The 19,238-nt window shown below is 45.8% G+C and overlaps 1 protein-coding gene across 2 annotated transcripts in view; it reads left to right on the top strand.

The window, feature by feature from the left end:
• The window catches only part of ADGB (androglobin), an 871,677-nt gene that overhangs the window by 828,668 nt on the left and 23,771 nt on the right, over nucleotides 1–19,238 (top strand). The window lies entirely within an intron of this gene.

The following is a 19,238-nucleotide window of genomic DNA, read 5'->3' on the forward strand; positions in this document are numbered from 1 at the left end:
TTTAAGTTGAGAAAAAACAGACAGAAAAAATCCAAGCGGGATTTGGATCCTTCCCACCACTCACATTGTCCAGAGAAGGAGCGACGGCGTCTCCATGCTTCTTGATCTTGCACTCACAGTCGGCCAACATTGGAGCCAATTGTGCAGCTTATCCCGCCACAACCTGAATTTCTGGGACATCAGGACACCGAGGCAGATCTAAGAGTTCCACAAGGCCATGCTCTAACTCTTTGGATCCTTACCGGCTCCTTCTGGTGCACCTTTTGACCTCAAGTAGCTGAGAGCCTTCCATCTGGGATACCGACAGCGGGTTTGCCCTCGGCATCTGTTGAACCTCCGAATCCTCTACTGGACCTCCTCTGGCTCCCACATTGACTCCTGTTCTACTCCGTGCTGGTTCCTTAAACCTCCATGCCATTGCTGACTCCAACAGTGCTGGATGGTAAGGTGCCAGTTGTGCTCTCAAAATCCAAGTCATGTCTGTTGCAGCCTTTTCTGAGGCTGCACTTGACTCCTGTCAAAGCACCGCCTCTCCCCACTGGAGTTGCCACCTCTTCAAGGAAGTGTACATACATTACATTCCTTATTCGGAATAGATTCAGCGAATAAGTACGATGTGGGTGATGAAATAGGGCACTCATAAAACGAAGACAATCGATATGATGACCTTCAAGAGGCCAGAGGCCTGGGCTCCTCTCCTGAACATGGCCTTCTCTCACTCCCTGGTCCTGCCACTGAGAAGAGTGCTTCTTATTAATGGTCATGTGTAGAGCTGTTGAGGTTTTTGAATGCCAACTCCCAACCTTGGAGGTCAAAACAAATGTACTGATAGAAGTACTCCAGCCTTGGCAAAAGTAATAAGCCCCTCTTACCTTTCAGTGGGGCACTTACAGATGCTCTCTTGGGGCCTGGCCAAACCTTGCTCTGATTCCCTTGTCAATCACCAAATTGCAAGAAGCCACCACCCTCCCTCCTAGGTTTTTTCATTTGAGCCAGTCCCCCTGAAAGCTTGTTGGTGCATGCATCATGGGGGACAACCCTGACTACTTTTCCAACTAATTTCCCTGGTTCAAGGAATAAATCATGTGACTTGTCAACTCGAATACTTCCAAGTAAATGCCTTAGAATGGTAGCGCACAATGAACAACATGAAGAAAGCACGTGGAAAGAATTGCGCGTCTTGCCGATTCGAAAACCACCATGTAACTGTCAAGGAATGGTAGTGCACAATGAATAACATGAATTAAGCACGAGGAAAGAATCGCACGTTTTGCCAATTCGAAAATCACCATGTAACTTTCAAGGAATGGTAGCGTACAATGAACAACATGAATTAAGCACGAGGAAAGAATTGCGTGTCTTGCTGATTTGAAAAACCACCATGTAACTGTCAAGAAATGGTAGCGTACAATGAACAACATGAATTAAGCACGAGGAAAGAATTGCACATCTTGCCGATTCGAGTGCCACCATGTAACTGCCAAGGAATGGTAGCGTACAATGAATATCATGGATTAGAACACAAGGAAAAGAATTGCCCATCTTGCCGATTCGAGTGCCACCATGTAACTGCCAAGAAATGGTAGCGGACAATGAATATCATGAATTAGTACACAAGTAAAGAATCGCGCGTCTTGCCGATTCGAATGCTACCATGAAACTGCCAAGGAATGGTAGCGCACAATGTATATCATGAATTAGTACACAAGAAAAGAATCGCGCGTCTTGCCGATTCGAATGCCACCATGAAACTGCCAAGGAATGGTAGCACACAATGTATATCATGAATTAGTACACAAGAAAAGAATCGCGCGTCTTGCAGATTCGAATGCCACCATGCAAAAGTAATGGAAAAGTCCAAACGCACCTTCACACACGCAAGAGCAAATTATTTTAGCAAGGAAAAATTAGGCCCAAGAGTTCGAGCTTCATTGATACGGAGTCGGGGACCCAGCCCAACCTCTGTCTTACCGCCCTGATCAAGAATCACCCAACGAGTGAAAGGGCGAGGCCTGGAAAATCAAAGTAGGCCACCGGAACAGGAGCTCAGGAAGTTGCTGCTGCTCTGCACTGGGACCTCTGAATAGTGAGCACGTGGAGCTGGGCTGGCTCCCTTTTATAGAGTCTTGGCCCAGCCCACAACCACACGCAGGCATGCTGCAGGGAAAACTACTAGAAGGCCCTGGAAAGGGACGACACCCTGACTCACTCTGAAAGCTTGCAGCAATACATTGCAAATGGACAGTATTTATAAGCACCTAAAAAATGATTCTTCAGGATTGAATTCTGCAATGCAAAAGGTTAAACAATAACATATCATCACAATGCATAAATTACATTATCTTGAGAGTGTTGGGTTTTTGCATTCTGGTTTCCCGTAGAGCGCGCACTGTCCTGGTGTTGACACCTTCATTGCCACTCTGCTGCACCTACCACTGTCCCCAGAGTGACAGACAGAGGGCCATCTGCCATTCTTATGGCTAGAATTGCAAACCCTTTTGGCCAAAGGGGCTATCATAAGGGTTTCTGTGCCAGAAATAGGTTGAGGTTGTTATAACCACTGCTTCTGGTGGCAAAGAAGGACGGAGGCTTTCATCCTATTCTAGACCTACAGACTCTCAATCCCTTTCTCTGGAAGGAAAATATTTAAAATGCTCATACTGGCCCAGTTCTTGTCTGTCCTCGACCCTGGAGGCTGGGTGATAGCACTAGACCTGTAAGATGCCTATTCCCATACACATGTCCTTCAGGCCCATCAACACTACCTGAGGTTTAAGGTGGGACTGGAGCATTTTCAGTTTGTTGTGCTCCTCTTTGGTCTCGCCAGGGCTCTTCGGGTGTTCACGAAAGTGATGGCGGTGGTAGTAGCACAGATTCGAGGGTCCCAGTCATTCTCTACCTCGACAACTGGCTGTTGAAGGTGGGTTCGACCATTGCAGTTGTTCACCACCTCAAGACTATGACGAACCTCCTGTCATCTTTAGGATTCACAATCAACATGTTTAAGTCATACCGACTCCTTCTCAGATGCTCCCCTGCATTGGAGCTATGTTGGACACAGTTCATTTTCAAGCTTTTCCTTCAGAAAGGAGAGTCTAAGGACATTCAAGTTATGATTACAATCTTTCAGCCTCTGTCCTGCATTTCAATGAGCTTGACTCTGAAACTGGGACTGATGGACCCCTGCACCCAGCTGGTACATCACCCCAGGTGGCATATGCAGGCTGTACAGTGGGATCCATGCCCAACACCACCTAGACCCCTCTGACCATGACCAGATTTCAGAGTAGATTATGAAAAATCTACAGTGAGAGTTACTGGACCACGATTCAGCCAGTGGCAGACCCCTAACCCTACCCTACCCAGAATTGACAGTGTTGAATGATGCATCATTCCTGGGTTTGGGTGTCCTTCTGGAAGAGGTGGAGATTGGAGGCATCCGGTCTCTTGTGGAGTCCTGCTCCATTTCAGCCCTGTGGAGCTCAGGCGATCTGCTTAATCCTGAAAACACTCCTTCCATCCATCAAAAGGAAGCTGGTACAGGTGCCCGTGGCCAACAGCACAACCATATGGCACTGCAACATACAGGCTAAGTGGGGTCACAGATACTGTGCCATGAGGCTCTGCACCTCTGGAAATGGCTAGGCCATCAAGGAATTTGCCAGTTTGCAAACCACCTGGAAGGATCTTTGAATGCCAAGGGGGATGAGCTCAGCCATCGACATCTATCAGCCCATGAGTTTAAGCTATACCCGGAGGAGGCACAAGGTCTTTTCCACAAGGGGGAGAACCCTGGCTCGATCTCTTCGCGACCGCCAGGAACACCCAATGTCAGCCCTTCTGGGCATTGAAGTTTCCAAGGAGTTCTCTTCTAGGAGACCCATTCCGTCTAGAGTGGAACCAGGGACTCTTATATGCCTTCCCATTGATACATCTGCGGTCCAGAGTTCTGAAGAAGATCAGGAACGACTGGGCCAAGACATCCTAGTGGCTCCTGATTGGGCAAGGAGAGTATGATATCCGGAGCTCTTGGGCTTGGGCATTTGTCCCCCAGTCAGGCTCCCCCTTTGGGAGGACCAGCCGTTGCAGCAACAGATCAGGTTTCTGCACCTGGGCCTTGACAATCTCAACCTTTATGCATAGAGATTGGATGGCAACTATTGAACGTCTTTGACCTTCTTCCGTAGGAGGTTCATGTTCTCTTGGCAGCCAGGCGTCCCTCGTCAAAAACTCTAAATGCCTGTCATTGGGACAAATTTGTGGTTTCCTGAGTACCTAGCCAGGTTAACCCTCTCCAGGCAAAGTTATCTGACATCCTGCTGTTTGTTTTGAAGAAAATCAAGACTAACTGGGCCTAAGACATCCTAGTGGCTCCTGATTAGACAGGGTTCTGCACCTGGGCCGTGATAATCTCAAACTTCATGCATGAACATCTTTGACCTCCCTCCGGAGGAGGTTGATGTCATCTTGTTAGCCAGGCATCCTTCGTCAAAACTTGTATACACCTGTCATTTGAGCACAGTTGTGGTTTGCTGAGGTCAACGCCAGATTGACCCCCTCCAGGCAAAGTTATCTGATGTTTTGTTGCTTGTTTTGTCTCTAGTCCGGCAATGCTGTGCTTTTGGCACAGTTAAAAGACCCATTTTGGATCTTTTGGCCTTTTTACAATTACCAGACCAGCACTCAGTGTATACGTCGCCGGTTGTGTCACATTTTTTGAAAGGCCTACAATACGTATTTCCTCTCTCTCATGTGCTCTCACTTTGAGCTATTTCACAGCTGCCTTCTGTGGCTTCATACCATCAAGACAGTGTTTCTCATTGCTATAACATCAGCACAGAGAGTTGTGAGCTGAAGGGTATCTGTGTCTGTAGGCCATTTACCACGGTGTTCCCAGAAGAACTGATTCTGCAGACGCTAGCATGCTTCATGCCAAAAGTTGTGACTCCATTCCACACTGGGCAAACCATCCCTGAGGTATTGTTCTATGCTCTGCTCACTCCCTTAGAAGAAGGAGAGACTCCATCAATTGGACCCCAGAAGAGTGCTGAGCTTTTACATCGATCTCACCAAAGCACACCGGGTGGACGATCATCTCTTTGTGGGGTTTGCTAGTGCAAAAAAAGGCAAAACAGTGCAGAAGAGGAGTAGCTTTTGTTGGATTGTGCTCTACATCAAGATCTGCTACACAATGGCCAAGAAGCAGCCTCCAGATGGGGTGTGAGCTTATTTCACCAGGGCCAATGCTACTACAACTGTGCTGGAATTCTGCCAGGCAGCTATGTGAGCATCACTTCACTTCATGCATTGATAACACACTACTGTCTGCACAGCTGGGTTCGCTGACAGCAGCATCTGATAGAGACTTCTAGTTGCAGATTCCTTACATTAGAATATTCTGTAAGCATCTGACTGGATCTGGAGAATCTTGAGTCAAACCTCTGTGTGCCAGAAGGGGGCGCCGATCGACTCCATGTCGCAGCAACAGGGCAGACTTCTGCACACGCTCCGCCTTCATGCGTGAAGTTTGAGAGGTGGCATTTGAGATTCTTCAGTCTCCCTCCCAAAGTCTGTCTGTGAGGGTAGCTTGCCATCCCTCCACAAAGACCATATAGTCAAACTGTTGGGACAAATTTGTGTCTTGGTGCACTGAAAAACATGTTGGCTGTATTTCTGCACTCTTGTTGAAATGTTGGTGTTTGTTTTGTCATTAGCCAGGCAAGGCCTTCCTCTGGACACAGTTAAAGGGTATTGGTTGGCTTTTCTGAGGTTGGCAGATTAGCCCCCCCTGTTCAAGTCACCTGTTGTACCATGCTTTCTGAAAAGCCTTCAACATCTGTTTTTCTCCAAACCTTTTATTTTGCCACAAAGTGATCTTAATTTGATTTTAACTTTCTTAATGTGTTCACTCTTTGAACATATGCATAGTTGCCCCTCAGGCTTCTTACGATCAAGATATTCTTTGTGACCATCACATCTGGCAGGAGGTTCAATGAGCTGCGGGTGATCTCTGTTAACCCTCCGTTCACCAGCTTCTTTCTAGACAAACTGGTTCTCTGCGCCATACCCCTTTTTTGCCGAAGGTAATGACAACATTCCACTTTGGTCAAAGCATCCAGCTGCCTAACTTCTTTGTTCTGGATCATCACACCAAAGAGGAGGATAGACTCCACTGCTTGAACCCAAAAAGAGCATTGTCGCCAAGCAACACTAGGTAGACTGTTAGTCTTTTGTTGGGTTCACTGCAACAAAGAAGAGGAAAGCAGTGCAGAAATGCACCATCTACAGATGGATTGTACTCTGCATTAAGATCTGCTTTGCATTGGCCAAAAAGCAACCCCCTGAGACCTTGTTGGCTCATTCCACCAGAGCCAAAGCTGCGACCACTGAATTAGCTCGCACCGCCCCCGCCCCCGCCCTACACATCTGTCAGGCTGTGACGTGGGAGGAATATATTTATTAAAAGTGAGTGTTTAAACACAAATTGAGAAACACTCCTGTCATGATGGCAATGCTATTAGTAAACTAAGAGGCAAGTCATGGATCGTGTGTCCCTTATATGTGGGTTCTTAGTATACATGGAGCAAACGTTTAGTCTATTTAATCAAACAAAAGAGTTTTTAAGTACAGCATAAATGCTGAACTCATATATCTGAATGTGCACCTATATGTGAGAATGAAGAAAAAGGCTACTCTGTAAAATAAAATATTTGAATGTGCACCTATATGTGAGAATGAAGAAAAAGGCTACTCTGTAAAATAAAATATTTGCCTAGGGCCACACAATTTGAGACCAGTTTACGGGTCAAGTACATTACAGTTAGGTCGAGTAGATTATACAAGTTACTCGACCTGCAGGTCTAGTAACATTTTTATGATTTTTTTAGGCTTGAGTGAGTTCTGTTGTGACGGGAACTTTTCCCATTTGATCCTCCAGGACCTTTTTGGGCTGAACCAGTTTGCAGACCCACTTCAATGGAGATATTGCTTTGGGGGGTCTTCAAAGGTAAGGAATAGGTGGCTAGAAATCTCTGTCAGATAGACATATTACTTATCTTCAGTAACGCCTTATCTGGAAGGGACTGGGTCTTGTCGTAGACATCTTACTGACCCTAAAATGCTGTCTGTTTCTGAGAACAGATCTTCCTACCTGAAAGGTCACTGTAGGTCCTTAGCACTGTAGGTCCTCAGCCTTCTGACGTTGCTCTCTGCTTCTGGTGCGGGAAAGATTTACAGAAAGAAACTGATGTCAGCACGCTGGGATGGTGATTAAGTAGGCCCTGCGTACTTCAGTTCCGGTGTGGATGATGCCGAGGTGATCAGCACCACCTACGGCATGCAGAGGTACTGCTAAAGATTTCCCGGATCCAGTCTGACGTCTGAGAAATATTCCAAGTTAAGGAATTTGCTGCTAGATAGAGTTTCTACCAGATAAAGCATTACCAGAGGTAAGTAACATGTTCATTTTGCCACTCAGCACTACCAGACTTTCTGATTTGAGTCCATTCATAGACCTACCTCCAAATAGGTAGTGCTTTGGTATTTTTTAAAAAGATGAAGAATTTGCAGCTAGAAGCCTCTTTCAGGACAAGTTACTTACCTTCATTAATGCTGTTTCTTGTAGACTATCTGGATGCAGACTACTCGCCGACCCCACTTCCTCTCCATTCTGCAATTGGACTCTATCCATTAATAAGAATTCAAGTTTAGAAATCTGCTCACTGGTTACAACCAATTCGCTGCTGGGGCTCTACCCCCTGGGGCCAGGACAGTTTTGAAAGCAACTGATGTCAGTACGGGGGAGTCTGCCTACATAGGCTGTGAAGAGAGCCGGCTTTAGCAATATGGGCGCCTGGTACAACAGTCTTTTTGGCGCCTCCTCCCCATGACCTCCTTCTCCATCAATTCCCTCACCATGACTCTCCAACAGTGCCTCTCATCTTTCCATAGTTCCTCTCTGACATACGTTTAATTTTTTTTTAAGCGCTGCTCATATTTGACTCACTCAGGTTTGTGATCTGCATGGTACACAAATCCCTCTGTGCTACTTTCTGATGAGTCAGAACTGCCACTATACAAAGTCCCGATTTCTCACCAGCAATAACAATAAACATCAGGCTTATCTTGACATTTTTATGGTTGCCTGAAATAGCTGGATGCACAAGGAAGTTCACATGCTTTAAAATCTGTAAGTTTTTTTCAAACACAATTCCCCCAACCAAATTCAGTGCCGGGTGCAGCTGCACCAATCGCACCGCCCTAAAGCCGTCCCTGGCTCTGAACGTCTTTTCCAGAATGAACAGCATCAGTGCGAAGATGCATGGTGCTGCTTACGGGCATGCAGGCATACTACTGAAAAAAGTTTCCAGATCCAGTCTGACACCTGGGGAATATTCAAAAGGTGAGGAACCAGTGGCAAGATAGAGTTTCTACCTGAAAGAGCATTACTAAAGGTAAGTGACTTGTTCTTCGGGAATAGGAATTGGCTTCTATTATGTCACCATGCGACACTTAGGTTACACTGCTTCCACCTGATGTGCTATGCGTGTTGATGGAACACAAGGCTGTGGTCCCAGATTGAATTTAAAATACTGTGCTCACGCAAATTGAAAAAATTCTAACTTCTTCATGAAGTAAGACATTTCCCGAACACCACCGAGCACATCAGCTTAATGTGAAACTCACCAAAACCTAGTGAGCGGGTGGTAAAAGTTTGGGGAGGTCCATCTCCGAAAATATTACAAACATAAGAAAAATGCAAGGAGGGAGGAACAAGGAAATGGGAAAGGCAGATGAGGATGGAGGAGTAAAAAGAAAAAGAAGAAAAGGTTTAGGGGTTGTTACTGTTCACAAAGGCTTGCCAAGAGGGAAAGGGAAATGGTAATAGTGCAGGGGGTGACAGAGGTGAGAGTGCACACAAGGAAGCGGACTGTGGTCTCCACTTTATGGATCTTTTAGTGTACTTGAAGGCAAAGTGGTTAGTATTACATTCACAGTTAAAACTCGTAATGCCAACTTTGCCACACAAAGAGGGTCAAGAATTAATATGAAAAATGTAGTAGATGTATTACAAATTTATCAATTCTCCAATATATGCGTAAAATTAGAATCAGATTATAAAGGAACAGAATCAGAACTGGCGAACTGAAATGCCAGAATAGGTTCAATCTCAATAGCATAAGGCATACAGAAATTACAGTCACAGCATATACAGATATTAAGAAACCAGAATTGATTTCAACAAAATAATTTGGATTGATCCTCCTCAATATAAGCAGAATTAAAGACATCTGGTTAGGTTCTCAGCTAAATAGAGCAGGGTCTCAATGATTTTAAGGGATAAAGCAGGTAGGTGTCAGCATCGCAAAGACTCCAGTAGAAGTCTTTAGCAGAAAGGAAACAATGTTAGTGTGAAGCAACACACAGTAAGGGCAAAGGGTGCTAAGAGGTCTGTACCTCTCCAAGTCTAAAGAAATCAGCCATAACTCAACCAAAGGGAACACTAACTTAAAGTGGGAAGTTCCAGGAGCACCCTTATCTCCTAACACATCACCAGAGACCGAATTATTTCTCCTCTCATGGAGCACACTTGCAACATCGAATTATTCTCCCATCCCACAGAGCTCCAACAATACAGTTAAGCTTTGATGCTTTTACTTCACATACGGAATGAATCGAAGGCTTCTTCCCCCCATTAAATCGTCCAATCCGTGCCAGAAGATTTCTTCTCAGGCCTTTCCATCTCTAATATATAATACTCATAAAACATGCAGAGCATGAAAAAATACAACTCATGGTAAACAAAGGGGCCTAGTTATGTCAACTTTAGAAAATTATTGTCAGTATGCACTTTTAATACACCATTATGGGTGCAAGCATTTTGTCAGAATAAATGCAAAACATGAATAATTGAATTCTTAATTACATATGCAGTGTGCTGTTCAATAAATGCCACATTTCAAAACACAAGTATAAATGTGAATGAGAACTACAAATCTTCATGTTAAGGCTAAACATTAGAACGCACACGTATATATGAAATCTCTAGCTCCTACAGTGAAAGCCCCTTCAATAATACGTTCTGATGCCTCACTTAACATTAATATTGTTAAGGCACAGATGATATATGTAGTCAGTTATATTTCTTTAATGCTTGTATATTGTGTAGGCCTGCAGTGAAAAATTGTGTTGCTCCGAAGGAAAGAAAGTAAAAAGAAAGAAAGATATATGTGCTACTTTTTAAGAAAAACAAACTTTTTGAATGCAGTTCCAAGAGTAAAGGTATTCACTCAATTGCATTCTAGTATTTGGCAAATTAAACCTGCTATGCGAACCTCTCAACTGATTTTCTACAGTTTTTTTTCCTTGAAGATTGCATACTGTCTGTTCTGTCATTTTGCGGATACACGCACTTTACTCATCATGAAGAAATCTACTGCAAGGTTGTAATACAACTGTGAAACTGAACTATGATGGGTATGGTTCAAGGCACGCCACAAACACATTTAGTGCCACATAGCTGCCAGGGTTTCAGATTGCTATATCTGGCATTTCGATAATCTCAGTGTAACCATGAGTGACATTTTAACAACCATGACTGACACTTTCTCGTGAGCACACATCAAGCAATGAAAATGAGGGAAACATAAATATCAGATATTTGATAGAGACTTCTAGCTGCAGATTCCATCCCTTAGAATTCCCTGGCATCAGCTTTGAATCTGGAATTTTTCTGCTGAGCAGTACGCTTTGCGCGCTGTTGGGTGACGTCATTCGGATCCGTGTGCGTCGTCCGACTCTGCTTGGCATTGTCAGGGTCGTTGGAGCCTTCTGTGATGTCACGGTCTTCTATATAGGCACCACCCGGGCACGCGTACGTCAGTTCTTTCCCTTCCGCGCCGGTTAAGCGCAGATCCGGAAAGAGCTACCCTTTTTTTCGACGGATTTGTCGAAGCTTTACGATTGTCTGAACGATGTCCTCGAGGAAGACGGGATTCAAACCATGTGGTGCATGTCATTGCACCACGTTGGTTACAGAGCCACGCCAGGTGTGTCTTTGGTGCCTGGAAAAGGACCACAATTCAAAGACGTGTTCCGACTGTCAGGCCATGGCTCCAAAGGCCTTGAGAGAGAGAGATCTCTCAAGCTTCTAGCGGCCCAGCAGCTGTCTTCGGTTAGCGCAGCTCCGAGGAGGTCACGTCCCGCTCTAGGAGGAGGTTGCGGCATCGCTCCTGCAGCCCCAAGTCATCTTCCTTTCATTCTAGGTCTTCGGGTAATTCAGGTAAGAGGCACAAGAAGAAGAAGAAGTCCAAGTGGATTTCGACTTTGATAAGCCCGTCGGCCGACGAGGCGTCTAGGGAACGTCGACGTTCCGAGTGCAGTTCCGCGGAGCCAGGGCCAATTCTGCGTCTTCCCCCTTTTCCGGGGACCCCCGCTCAAACTAAAGAATTTTACGAGGCTATGCGCCTTGTTTTTGAGCGGGCTACACCCTCAGGTGGGTCTTCAGGGTCAGCAGGGGCCCCATCGGATTCGACATCAGTGGCTTCAGCCTCAGTGCAGTTGAGGACCCCAGGATCCAATAGCGGATCTGGACCGGCGCCGGTCTCTCACAGTTGACCTCCTCCGGCAGGCGGGCCCGACGTCGACACTCCCTCCACCACCGGTGCCCACTGGTGGTGGTAGCCCCATCCTCATTCCGGATGATCCGGAGCCGGAATGACGTTGTAGGATGCCGATTCCGACTTCGACACTGCTGATTACGCCCTGATCAGTGCCTGAGGCTTATTCAGAACAGCGAGACACAGGAGACGAATGGGAGGGGTCTGAGGACCGTTTAGAGTATGGATTGGAGCACGAACAGGACTGGTATGAGGATCTAGGGAAGGCCAAAGGACTAGATACTTCTCCAGATGCTGGCACGGTCTCTCCTCCCACTGTGGCTATGGAGGAGGGCGCATCTTATGCAATGGTGGTACGTAGGGCAGCTGAAGTCTTGGACCTAAATTTGCCTACGGTGCCAGTCAGGACTAATCTCCTGCCTGAGGTGCTTCAGCTGGGGGTTGCTACATCGGAGCCGATGTTACCCTTCAATGAGGCCCTCACAGATGTCTTTCTGGGAACATGGTCCAAACCCAGCAGAGGGGCTCCTGTGAATAGGACAATTGGCCGCTGTCCTAGACCTGCTCCAAATGACCCTAGTTTCCTCACCCAACACCCCACCCCGGAGAGCTAGGTGGTCCAAGCCTCCACTTCCTGTGGTGCCTTCCCTTCTACCCCTCCGGAAAGGGAATCCAAGAAGCTGGACCAACTTGGAAAGAAGTTGTTTTCTTCCTTCAGCCTGGCTTTGAGGTCAGTAAACACCTCTTGCCTATTGGGCCTGTTTTCCCATACTTCATGGGATACGGTGGCACAGGTGCTGCCCCAGCTCCCGGAGGGCGTACAGGACACTCTCACCCAGGCTGTCAAGGATGGGAGAGATGCAGCCAAGTTTACTATCAGGTGTGGCTTGTACATGACCGACTTGCTGGGCAGGGCGATTTCTTTGACAGTGGCCCTTCGTCGCCATGCCTGGCTCCATCCTACTGGCTTCTCAGGGGATGTCCAGTCGAGTTTGATGGATATGCCCTTTGATGGCTCTCGCCTTTTTGGTGAGAAGGCAGACTCTGCGCTTGAGTCATTTAAGGATTCTTGAGATACGGCCAGATCCTTGGGCCTTACAGCGCCGGCTCTTCAGCAGTCTGTCTTTCGTCCCTTTCAAGGCTTCACAAGGGGCGCTGTACCACGCCAGCCACAAGTTAGTCACCATCCTCCGGCTTCCCAGCATCCCGTGCGAGGACGAGGTCGGCGTACCATCACACCCAGAGGGTCTAGCCAGAGGTCGGACACCACCCACCCCCCTTCCGGAGCACCCAAGCCCTCCTAGTATGGTTCTGCAAGACCATGTCCGTCCAGTTGGAGGGAGGATTTAATTTCTTCTCCCTCACTGGCAGTCCATCACATCAGAGAAATGGGTCTTGCAGATCATTCCCTCCCCTTCCAGTCTTTCCCTCCCTCTATCCCACCGATAAAAGAATGACTGATGGGGGATCATTTGGCTTTGCTCTGCGAGGAAGTTACGTCTCTCTTGGCCAAGGGAGCCATAGAAAGGGACCCGATGTCAGAAGTAGGCAGTGGTTGATTTTCCCAATACTTTCTGATTCCCGAAAAGAACAAGGGCCTTCGTCCTATCCTGGATTTAAGGGACGTCAATCTCTTCCTCAAAAAGGAGAAATTCAAGATGCTCACTCTTGCTCGGGTCTTGTCTGCCCTAGACCAAGAAGACTAGATGGTAACGTTGGACTTGAAGGATGCGTATTTTTACATTCCCATCCTGCCCTCCCCCAGGCGTTACTTGCGGTTCAAGGTGGGCCACGAGCACTTTTAGTTTACCATGCTCCCTTTCGGTCTCACCAGTGCCCCTCAGGTGTTGGCGGTGGTGGCAGCTCATCTGCGCAGGTTAGGGATTTCAGTCTTCCCCTACCTGGACGATTAGCTGTTGAAGGCTCCGATGCCCCAGGCTCTTGTCACCCACCTCCAAATGACGGCGAACATCTTGCACTTGCTGGAGTTCACCAGAAACATGCCAAAGTCACACCTCAATCCCTCTCAGAAGCTCACTTTCATCGGAGCTGTTCTGGACACAGTGCAGTAGCGGGCCTATCCTCCTGAGCAGCGAGTCCAGGATATTCAGGTTATAATACCGATGTTTCCTCCTCTATCCTGGATTTCGGTAAGACAGAATCTGAGGCTGTTGGGACTCATGGCTTCCTGAATCCTATTTGTCATGCATGCCAGATGGCATATGAGGGCTCTGCAGTGGGACCCGAAGTTCCAATGGGCACAGCATCAGAGAAATCTTACACACTTGGGTCAGATCTCAGAGGGAACTGCAAAGGATCTGCAGTGGTGGTTAGTGAACTGCGATTGGGTCAAGGGTAGACTCCTCTCCCTTCCCCAACCAGATCTCACTGTAGTGACAGATGCGTCACATCTGATAGAGGTGGAGATCAGGGGTCTGTGGTCTCCGGTGGAATCCAGGCTCCATATCAGCTTGTTGGAGCTTCGGGCGATCCGGCTAGCATTAAAGGCATTTCTTCCTGTTGTGAAAGGGAAAGTAGTGCAGGTGTTCACAGACAACACTACCGCAATGTGGTACTGCATCAAGCAGGGCGGTGTGGGCTCGTGGAACCTTTGTCACGAGGCTCTATGTCTCTGGACATGGCTGGAACATCAGGGCATAGCCCTGGTGGTTCAACACCTGCCAGTTTCTCTGAACGCCAGAGCGAACAAACTCAGCCGGTGATGCTTAGAGGATCACGAATGGTGTCTCCATTCAGAGGTGGCGCAAGGACTCTTTCAGCAGTGGGGAGAGCCTTGGTTAGATCTGTTCGCCTCCAAAGAGAAAGCGCAATGTCAGCTGTATTGCGCATTGGAGTTTCCAAGGCAGCTAACACTAGGCAATGATTTTCATCGCAAGTGTAGTTCAGGCCTCCTGTACGCCTTTCTGCCTATACCACTTCTGCCCAGAGTTCTCAAGAAAATCAAGAACAACCAGGCCCAAATAATCCTAGTGGCTCCGGATTGGGCACGAAGAGTCTGGTAACCAGAGCTTCTCAAAATAAGCATCAGTCCTCCAATCAGGTTGCCACTTCTGGAGGACCTTCTGTTGCAGCAGCAGAAGGTTCGCCACCTGAACCTGTCAACTCTGCGGCTTCATGCATGGAGATTGAGCGGCGACAGTTGATGGTTTATGACCTCCCTCCTGAGGTCTGTGATGTCATTCTGGCAGCCAGGTGGCCCTCTACTAAGTCGATTTATGCCTGCCATTGGAAACGTTTTGTATTATATTGTACAGAGAGGTCTATTGATCCTCTTTCTTCTTCTCTTTCTAATATCCTTCTGTTTATTCTGTCACTAGCCCAACAGGGTTCCTCCTTAGGGACTCTTAAGGGCTATCTTTCTGCCTTATCGGCTTTCCTTCGTTTGCCTGATCAACAGTCTTTGTTTAAGTCTTCTATGGTACAGAGATTCTTAAAAGGGCTTGTACATATGTTTTCACCTACGCCTTTTGTTATACCCCAGTGGGACGTTAATCTAGTGCTTACTTTTCTGATGTGTGCTCCTTTTGAGCCCTTAAATAATTGTCTTCTCCAGCTGCTCACTAATAAAACAGCCTTCTTAGTGGTCGATCACATCTGCCATAAGAGTGAGTGAGATGCTGGCTTTATCGTCAAAACCACTGTATCTCACAATATATCCTGATAAGGTAGTCCTCAGAACTCATGCCTCTTTTCTCCCCAAGGCGGTGACCCCTTTCCATCTGGGTCAAAATATCACTCTGCCCACCTTCTTTGATCCCCCGCATCCATCTAAAGAAGAGCATCGTCTCCAACGGCTGGACCCAAAAAGAGCGTTATCGTTCTACCTTGACCGCACAAAAGAGTTCCGGGTGGAAGACCAACTCTTTGTGGGGTATGTTGGTGCAAAGAAGGGGCGGGCAGTCCAAAAATTAACCATTTGGTGCTGGGTCGTTCTCTACATTAAAATTTGCTATGATTTGGCTATGAAGCAGCCTCCTGAGGGCTTGAGAGCTCACTCTATCAGAGGGAAAGCTGCTACCACAGCGTTAGCTCGAGGCTTGCTGGTGCTGGACATCTGCCAGGCGGCAACGTGGGTTTCCTTGCACAGGTTAGAAGAGAGGACCATTTTGCTTGCTCAGTCCTGCAGGACTTCCTTGTGTGAAGTATATCTTCGCAACCAGCCACCAGGAGTTATAGCTTGGGTATTATTCTAAGGTAAGGAATCTGCAGCTAGAAGGCTCTATCAAATGAGCAAGTTACTTACCTTCAATAACGAATTATCTGGTAGAGACTCTATCTAGCTGCAGATTCCTTACACCCACCCAAGCCTCCCCGCTCTGCGGATATATATTATTCAGATTTTTACCATTTCTCCAGGGCATTACTTTTTGTTCAGACAATCAGAAAAAGAAAAAGAAAAGCTAAAAGTTGGTTCTTCCATAACTCTGCGCTTCTGCCGTGGGAAGTTGTGGAAAAGAACTGACGTACGCGTGCCGGGGTTGTGCCTGTATAGAAGACCGTGATGTCACAGACGGCTCCAACTACGCTGACAACGGCACATGGAGCCGGACGACGCACGTGGATCCAAATGACGCCACCTGAAGGCTCGCGCAGGGTACTGCTCAGCAGAAAAATTCCGGATTTGAAGCTGACACCAGGGAATTCTAAGGTAAGGAATCTGCAGCTAAATAGAGTCTCTACCAGATAATTTGTTACTGAAGGTAAGTAACTTGTTCATTTCACCCATTTGAGCAATAAGAAAATCTAAGAAAATCTGACAACTGCTGCAAAACACCAGAAATGAAAGGGGACTAACTAGCCTGGTGCCCTTGTAACCTGATTATACTGTTAAACAAATGTGTAACCATGATGTTAAAGAAGTCTTTCATGAGCAGTACTTTATTAAAGTTCTCTGCAAATATGCAGACACATTTTCATACAAAATGTTTAACAGGAATGGAAACACTGTATAGCAGGGACTGGACTGAGATGTTGTGTTGTGCTGAGGGGCACTGACAGGAATCGGCACAGATGAATGATAATTACATTTTGGGCCTGATTCTAACTTTGGAGGACGGTGTTAAACCGTCCCAAAAGTGGCGGATATACCACCTACCGTATTACGAGTCCATTATATCCTATGGAACTCGTAATACGGTAGGTGGAATATCCGCCACTTTTGGGACGGTTTAACACCGTCCTCCAAAGTTAGAATCAGGCCCTTTGTCTTGTGGCTCCCGGCTGCTTACATCGCCGCAACTCAGAGTCAGGCTGCAGGCAGCCACGGTCACTAGCTCAGTTGTGGCCATCCAGCACCGACCAGAGTGGCAGCCATGGGCTGGTCTGGGGTCGCAGGATACTTTAAGCAATCTCCGATTTTCCATTTCAGCGCAGTGATGCAGACCACCACACTGAAATGCTTTAGAATCACGCCTGATGCGTGATACTTGGTAGGGCTGGTGTCATGTAATTCCAGTGTTAAAAAACACATTTTGCCTTGGTGTTTCAACAGAGGACTCGTTCATGCTGGAGTTCCATCAGTTAGGTCAAGAGCAAGAGAAGAAATGGTCAACATATGTGTGGGACGGTACAGTAATACAAAACCTATAATAATACATAATATCTGCTGAACTTCAGATAACTTTATGAGCAGCCATTGCAATCCTGGTTTGGAAGATGGCATAACTGAGAGATGTGTCTAGTATGGTCACATTCGAATCCCTCCAATCGTGCCTTTTGAGATAAATGGTTTTAAATGAGATGTTAGGCATGAGTTGTGATTGCGGGTTGATCTCCTTGATACAAATTTAGGTTGTTTTTTCTACTGTATAAAGGGACGACCGAACTTGGCTTAAGTGCATGTTGCAAAATGCTATTCAGTAGTGAAAAAATAATAATTAAACAGATCAACAGGGCTATAATGTCTCAAACACGCTGTCTTGTAAGTAAAGACTAGCAAGTATTCGGTGGATCGTAGGCTGTAATTCTGTATTCGGGAATAAGCCAGCAAGACGACCCGCTGCTGACATGTGTGTGGGCTGCAGTTCACCAGTTGAATCTCAGTTAGGCCAACTCAATCTGTTGTTCTGTCAAGATCCATATGTAGAGTACTATTAAAATGAGAACCAGGCACTCCTCTAAGTTACAGTGTTTAAAAATAGCAAGCAGCAGCATTAGGGTCTATGAAATAAACATGTTGGTAGTAATAATTAGTGTACTGTTATTACGCAAGTTACAAACTGCACTTTACAATCTGCAGACGTAGTTGACATTAGTACTTAACTAAATGATAACAAAACCTTGTTTCACACTTCTCCTGTTTCTAAGCGCTGTAAACGACCAAATTGCCATGTGTATATGTATGTAGAGGGTGTGGTTTAAGTGTTGTGATATTATTATTATTATTATTATTATTATTATTAATAATATTATTATTATCATTATTATTATTATTGTTGTTTTTGTTATTAATATTATTATCATTATTATTATTAATAATAATAATAATAATAATAATAATAATAGAGCACATTTTCAGTGAAGCATCTTGGTGCTAGAACAGGAATAAAAAGAACAGCGAACAGGATAGCAACCCAAAAGCTGAGTTAGAAGTCCAGCAAGAGACCAGCCCTGGCCCACATCAGACAGAGCTAGAGCAGTGAAAATAGGAAGACATTTACAGCATACTTCAAAACTTCAAAACTGGAAATATTTCGCAGATCCTGAGGGAGATCATTCCAGAGCTTGGCTGGTGAACAGCTCTTCCGCTGATGTGCTTCTGGTTAAATTATTTGTGAGAGACAGCACTTGATCGTAATGACAGCTATAAGGGGGTTTCACCAGGTGGGAGAGAAAGACCTGGCCAGCTTGCGAAAGGATTTTTGGATTACGTAAAGTGATTTAAGAAGGGTCCTTCTGGTCTACTGGAAAACAGTTGAGACTTCGTCTCGACCCTGAGACAAACTCATAATTTGAGCACTTTTGCTAGTCTTATGACCATCTTCTGAAACCTTTACAGCCTTGAGATTGAATGGTCTGAGAATCCTACAAAGAGGGAATTACAATGTCTATGTGAGATAAAACACAGGATTAAGAAAACAATGTGCAAGCTTTACACCTTTTGTGAACCTAAACTGAACCGTTGTGCCAACAGGCACCTTACATATATAAAGTTCCAATATGGATTTGCATAATCAGGATTGGTGAGATTTTATGTTGGTAATGTACACTTACAACTGTAGAAAATCCACCACTGTGACAGAATTGCTGCATTTGTATATTTTGAGTCAGTGTAGGTGTTTGAGTGTCCACCTTGCAAATGTAGCTTAGCCTATAAGCTCATCAGTTTGTTGGTATTTACCTAGTCTTGAAGTTAGTTTCCCACTGTAGCACACACACATATTACTACTTGTCAAATGAGTAAGTATATTATGTTATAAAATTAGGATACTCAGTAAATTATTTCTTTTTGAGGAAAGAATATATACCTGGGCGAAAACAAGAAAGAGCAACACCTTTCAATTACCTTTAAACATACCGAATTGTTCAAATGTTTTTGACTCCCCTTGAGTACATTACACATCGGAGAACTTCAGAAACACTATGACTGTTGTAGATCTA

The sequence above is a fragment of the Pleurodeles waltl genome, chromosome 5, assembly GCF_031143425.1.
Source record: "Pleurodeles waltl isolate 20211129_DDA chromosome 5, aPleWal1.hap1.20221129, whole genome shotgun sequence".
In the NCBI taxonomy this organism is placed as follows: domain Eukaryota; kingdom Metazoa; phylum Chordata; class Amphibia; order Caudata; family Salamandridae; genus Pleurodeles; species Pleurodeles waltl.